The sequence below is a fragment of the Triticum aestivum genome, chromosome 2B (genome assembly GCF_018294505.1).
Source record: "Triticum aestivum cultivar Chinese Spring chromosome 2B, IWGSC CS RefSeq v2.1, whole genome shotgun sequence".
Classification (NCBI taxonomy): domain Eukaryota; kingdom Viridiplantae; phylum Streptophyta; class Magnoliopsida; order Poales; family Poaceae; genus Triticum; species Triticum aestivum.
Window position 1 is genome coordinate 264269276 of NC_057798.1, and position 6418 is coordinate 264275693.

A 6418-nucleotide genomic window follows, 5' to 3' on the forward strand; every position below is an offset into this window, starting at 1 on the left:
GACAAGAAGGCGAGTTTGCTCCCGAACTCCTAAGGCTCGCCGTGTAGACACAGTTTTCCATAGGAAACAGAGCCTCTCTGCCATCAAGGTCCTTGACAACGGTGATCTCCTGGTTAATCGGATAACTGAGTCCGAGAAACAGAGAGTGTGAACCAAGGCTGTTTACCCACCTCCAAGTCAAAAATACTGAAGGCCCCAACAAGCTGGTATCCTGCTCATAGACGTAACAACCAATGCCCGGATACTCATGTATTTCACGGTGCTTGTACATAGTGGGTTTTTTGCAATATAACTTTTTTTGGCTCATGTGTGTGAATGATCATCAGTCTTTTGTCATCGTCTGATCAAGTGAGGAACCAGTTGTGCTTCCCTGTTTTTGGCAAAGGTGGTGTGATTACAAAGGGAAGTAACTGTAGGGACACTGCATCATATCAGAAAGGACAGGCACTGTTAATGTAAGATCAACATTGTTCAGAGTATGAGTAGGATAATGCAAGAAACATCATTTATATGTCCCTGTTGGAACGGAGAGGAAAATACAGGGAAATGTATACTGGGTTCGAAAATATAGAAGCGCCATGCATGGTTATACTCATGTTATCTCGCAATTGATTCTTCACAGGAAACTACCATGTCATGCATGTTATGTAATCATGTTCTGTCCCCACAAACAAATTCTTCAAGGAAACTAACAGACCATGCATTGTTATATACTCATGTTCTATGGGAATTTTTTTTGTGAGGATATTATTCTAGCCATTGATTGTTGAAGGGCGAATATAGGTATGTACACATAGTAAGCATTACAGGATTTCACTACTTCGAAATATAGAAATTTCTCCATATGCACATTTACTTCCCTAATGTATGGTTAGATGAAACCAACAGTGTGATGCATGTTTCTACATCACAAATATGAGGAAACTAACATGGATATTGATACACACTCATATTTAGTAGTATATAGATCACTACTCAAATTCAAGGGTACAAAGATATTCAAGGAGAATAAATTAAGGAGAGTATCCATATGTTCCTAACTGTTTTATTATTCAAGGGTGCAAATTGGTTGTAATGGCATGGTCATAATCGCATGAATTAACTTACTCCAAATATAGCTGATTTACGGCTTCTCTAATAAATTGCCATAGTTCTACTTCAATTCTGCTCAAACAGGGATATGCCAATCATCACAAAAAGTTCAAACAGTGTCATGGCGTTATCAATAACATCAGACGAAAAAACTTACACACGCCGTCTCAGCAATACGTGGTACCATCTGCTTTGTTGATCGCGTAGATGATGCCATTATGTTCAATAGCATCACATAATAGTGTATCAGCTTTGACGATGCACTGTGAGCTGAGTTGTCTCCAGCTAAAGAAGGCACCGGCGTAAAGATAGGCGAGTCCACGGTCGAACAAGGCAATTAGCTTGAAGTCTGCATAATTCGCATGTTATGTGGGCACTTGGCAGATTACAATCTTCTACAAAACAAGGTCCATCCAACTGACGTGGTAATCTAGATGACTTGGACCGTGACGGTAAAACCCTATATAATTCAACGGAGGAAGGATAATCTCATGGGAGGTCTATAAGTTCATGAGCACCAACTTTCTCCCGTCTTCTCTGACGGCAGCCATCAGGTGGGAGTTCATGCCGACCCAGTACATACCTGCCAAGAAGTTTTGGGCGATGGTGATCGAATCGAAGTCGAGGAAAATGATGTAAGGCGACCCACTACATACCTGCAAAGAAGTTTTGGATAATGGAGATCATATTGAAGTCGAGGGGCATCATGTACGCCTCTGTGTCATGGTGAGCCAATCTCACAAGGCCAGATAGCGGCAAGCATGGTGTCTTGAAAAGCTTATGCCTCGCTTCGACGATGGCCGTGTGCATGTCCCTCGAGCATGCAGCCAGCCGCACGACGCTCAACATATCCATACACGAACAACAGAGGTCGAGGATGTCACTGGGGAGATTGCTCCAAACGTGGCTCTTATGGATGATGCGCAGTTCGCATTCGGCCATGGTGGAGTTTGGAAGGTGGGGTTTGGGGGGGGGCTTGATTTACGGGCGAGAAGGCTGTCGGTGCTGGAGCGGCTAGCGAGGGAATAGTGGTACTGGGGGAGGCGAGCGAGGCGATGGTACGCGGGGGCACAGTGAGATGGAGATGGAGATGGAGTGGTGCTAGGGGAGAGGAAGAAGAGGTGAGGAATGCTAATGTGCTATACAGCGGCGGTCACACACTGCACAGTGCATAAGGTGAGGCTGACTTTGGTAATCCGAACACGCCGCCTGGACTAGTGTCAGGCGCAGGGTGTTGTCACTTCACTGTGAGGACTGGATGAATAGTATTTTGACCATCAAGTGTACCACAGTTGTACTACTGCTACTACTAGTAGGAACATGAGTACTCCAGTACTGTATAGCGGAAATAGGTCTCCCGTGCTAGCATGCCTCTGCGTTCACTTCATCCTTCAGGTATCATCCATATTGCGAGCAGAACCAAATTCTCGTGCATGCGGAAGCGTGAAGATGGGCCTTCTCTTTTTTGAGGATAACCGTGTATTCCTTAACCAGAGAATGTTGTGTTTCCCACGCACGTGCCAATATCCATCTGAACCAGCTACGACACATTTTTTATCTGTTGGCATAGGTCCCACCTATCAGGAAAGGTGCAAAAATAAAAAGGAATCATAAAATGTCTCACCATGGTGATTCAAAAGAGTGACCTCAACTAGCCAGTGGCACATGTAGCGCTAGAAGGATGGGCACGTACATAAACAGGTACGACTCCTTAGTCTACCCGCATAGCCTTTTCGTTTAGTCTACCTAGCCATCTAAACAACTGCCTGTATGCCACTTCTCCCATTTACTTCTCCATCGGGAACCGATTTTCCTCGGCTTCTTCACCTCTCCTTCGTCTTCATTTGCATCCAAACCCCACTGTATTCACATTGTTTTAACCTCTTCACATACTCCTGGATTAATTCCGAAGCCCCTTTAAATAATCATCTTCTTCAGTTAGACTAGCCATCTAATCCTAATTCTCCAAACCATAGCCCTCCGGTCCAGCGGTTCCAAATGGCGAAAGAGATCCAGATGCAGGTTTTTAGCGTCCAACATGTCCTTGTCGAAGGCTCGTTGAGCATAGTTGCCACCGTCACCGACCACCCAAGGGTTGTTCGGAAGTGGATCAATAATGTATCCAACTCCCTCGAAAAGGTAGAGATGAAGGTCATCGGTCTCGATGCAGAGTACACGGAGCGTGCCATTGGGAAGATCCAACGTGCCGCCGTCCTTTAGCTATGCCTCGAAGATGATGTGTTGGTGTACCACATCATACACGCGCCCTCCATACTAGGTGAGCTCCACGATTTCTTCTCTCGGGAGGATATATACTTATGTGGGGTAGCCATCAAAGGGGACAAACAGAAGCTGGCGCCGTACAACCTTGATTTGAAAAGCATCGCTGACCTATAAACCAGAATCAAAATTCCTGTACAAGATTGTGATAAACAGACACCATCCCTATTCGACGTAGCAAATTTTGTGCTTGGCACAAATCTTCAGAAGGGTGACGAGACGCTAGCATTAAGGTCATTTGGATGGGAGAATTATCCCTTAACGTATGAGCAGATAAAATATGCTACCCTCGATGCCCTTGTGAGTTTTGAAATAGCTGCAAGGTCCAAAGAGCTTGTTGCGAAGCCGTCTCCCACAGAAAATGAGAAGAAGAAGAACAAGAAGAAGAAGAAGAAGAAGAAGAAGAAGAAGAAGAAGAAGAAGTTGCACCAGTAGCAGGGCATTATGGAGGGATGAACTATTTCCTCTCTTGTAAAAAAATATTTCCTCTCTGTGTTTATTGATATAGATGAACTATTTCGATTGTGTGCATGTCTTTGGAACAAGTAGAGTAGCAGCGTAGGTACGCTTGACTATAAGGAATTTTTTTATCATCCTAGCTTTCTCTATTACTCCTTTCAGTGATCGGTATGTAATGCATGTGTCAGTAGACATGTCAACTTGTCCATGGAAGTTGAATTATGGCGACCATCACATTTCATACACTCCCACTCGTGATTCCCATGACACCGCTCCAGCTCACGGCATGCACCACGTCCCCCGACGTGCGCCTCTCCCCTCTGGCCGCACCGACCCTCTACCTTTGTGTGCATGACATGTGGGCCAACTAAAATGTGGCGAGCATCAAGGTTCCACTGCCACACGCAATTCCCACAACGCCGCTCGAACACCATGACACCACACCACACGTCCCCCGATCTACAGCTCACCCCTCTCGGCCCCACCGCCCCTCTGCCTTCAGGAGCATGACATGTGGAGCAGCCACCTATTGGGTCCACTAAAGCTTGGTCACGTGGGCCCCGAGAGGGAAATGTAACTCCTACGCCAGGCCTTATGGTGCTACCACTGCACGAACTCGTGCCAAACTCGAGATTTGTTTCTTACTAGCGAAATGCCTGTGCGTTGCACGGAACATCAAGATGCATTCATATGAGTAGTTTATCTTGTGGGAGAAAAGGATGAACGAGGGAAGGACTTATTTGCAAATGCGGAGAGGGGTGTGGGTATCTTTTTGCAAAATTGCCATGGTTCCCTTCCATGGACATCTATGCCTCGTAACACCCCGACATACAGCTGTGGTACCCTCGCCACGGCCAGGCCACCACCGACCGGTACAACTCAAATGAGTGAGTCGCGAACGCCGCCACGACAACGTCCAGCTGGGCATCTCAAACTACACCGATGCCGCTTTCCCATAGTCGACCAATGCTGACATGTGGCCGCACGCCTTTGAGCCGCGTGTCAACGTACGATGGTAGGAACGCCTCCAGGCTCAGGCTACGTGGAGCACATCATGTTCGAACCGGTATCCATTGAGGAGGTTCCTCCCGCCCACGAGGACATGCCTATACATATCCAGCATTCCAGCCTCATCGCTGAGTGGTACATCCTCGGGACGGTGCAAGCGGTCGGAATCTCGAGCCCAAGTTGAAGCTATGTGCCCCAGGTAGATCACTGGCTCCCGCCCGAGCTCCCACCCGGCCGTCGTTGCCGTCGCAGCACTGACGATCGGGAGCAGCACTCTGCCGCTCATCTGGAGCATGAGCTAATAAACATCGTGCGGCACATCACAACAGTCAAGCACCTCGACATGCGTCGGCCAGGCAGAGGCTTTTCTTGGCCACAAGCTCCATGGTCTCTTCCATAATCGGTGTGGTACTGCAGTCGAACATGCGGGTAAAATACTACAGGAGCAACTGCATGTGCATGGCCCATACGCCGATGTTGGCATGGAGGAGGTGGTACTCGCTGGCGCCGTAGGGTGCTACATGGCTTAGGCAGGCACCTGTTGTGACGCTCTAGCGTTGGCACCGCCATTGTCAACACAGCTGATGATCCGGAGGAGGACAAGCAGGAAAGGGTCTTGCATGCGTGTATAGATTCATGCAGGAAATTATTTCCTGGAAATACAGCCTTTGTTTACCTTTCTTTTAGGCTATAGATGACCCACACGAGGAAATCTATTAGTATAACCATTGGATGAAATTTAGTGGTGCAGGAGTACAGACCAGAGCATGGGAGGGGAGCAGGCAAGCCTCGTCCGCCGACCTGCGCCTCACCCCTCTCGGCCCCACAACCGCTCGGCTTTCATGAGAATGACATGTGGGCTTGTCGTGGAAAGGTCACGACAGATGTCCTAGTAGAAGGACTTAGTCGTGGAGCCATTGCAACTAGGTAGCTAAAAGGGGTTAAACGGGACAAAGGACATGGGAGTTTATACTAGTTCGGCCCCTTGCAGTGAAGGTAAAGGACTAATCCAGTTTGAGGTGGTATTGCTTATGTCTCGATTACCAGGGAGCGAATTCCACTTGACCTAGCTTTCGATCTGTTGTTTCTTGTCCTGAACCGCCACCGGGTCGTCCCTTTATATACACAAGTTGATGCCCAGCGGCTCACGGAGTCCCGGCCGGCTCATAAACAGTGTCCGGCTCGGTGACTATCTATTCATGCCTTATAATACAAGTTATACATATATGGCGGTTTACCCTCATGGTCCTTAAGTCGCCTTTGGGCCTTGGGCCCTTAACTAAACCGCCATCTTCAAATATCCTCGTGGGCTTCATATGATGAATCGCCATAGGTATAACCCGGCTCCTCCTGGGCGGGTCATACCTAATAGTTATATCCCCAACATTAGGCCCCAGATTGATTTGAACTGGTTCATGTCAATCTTCATTACTTAGAAAAAATCTTCCCTTCTTCATTTGTGCGAGAATTCATAACCCGCCATGACGTCATCTTCTAGATTCATGATAACCCACCATCACGTCACCTTCCATTAATTCACACATTATCCAACATATCTCAACGGATCTTTATCTTAATA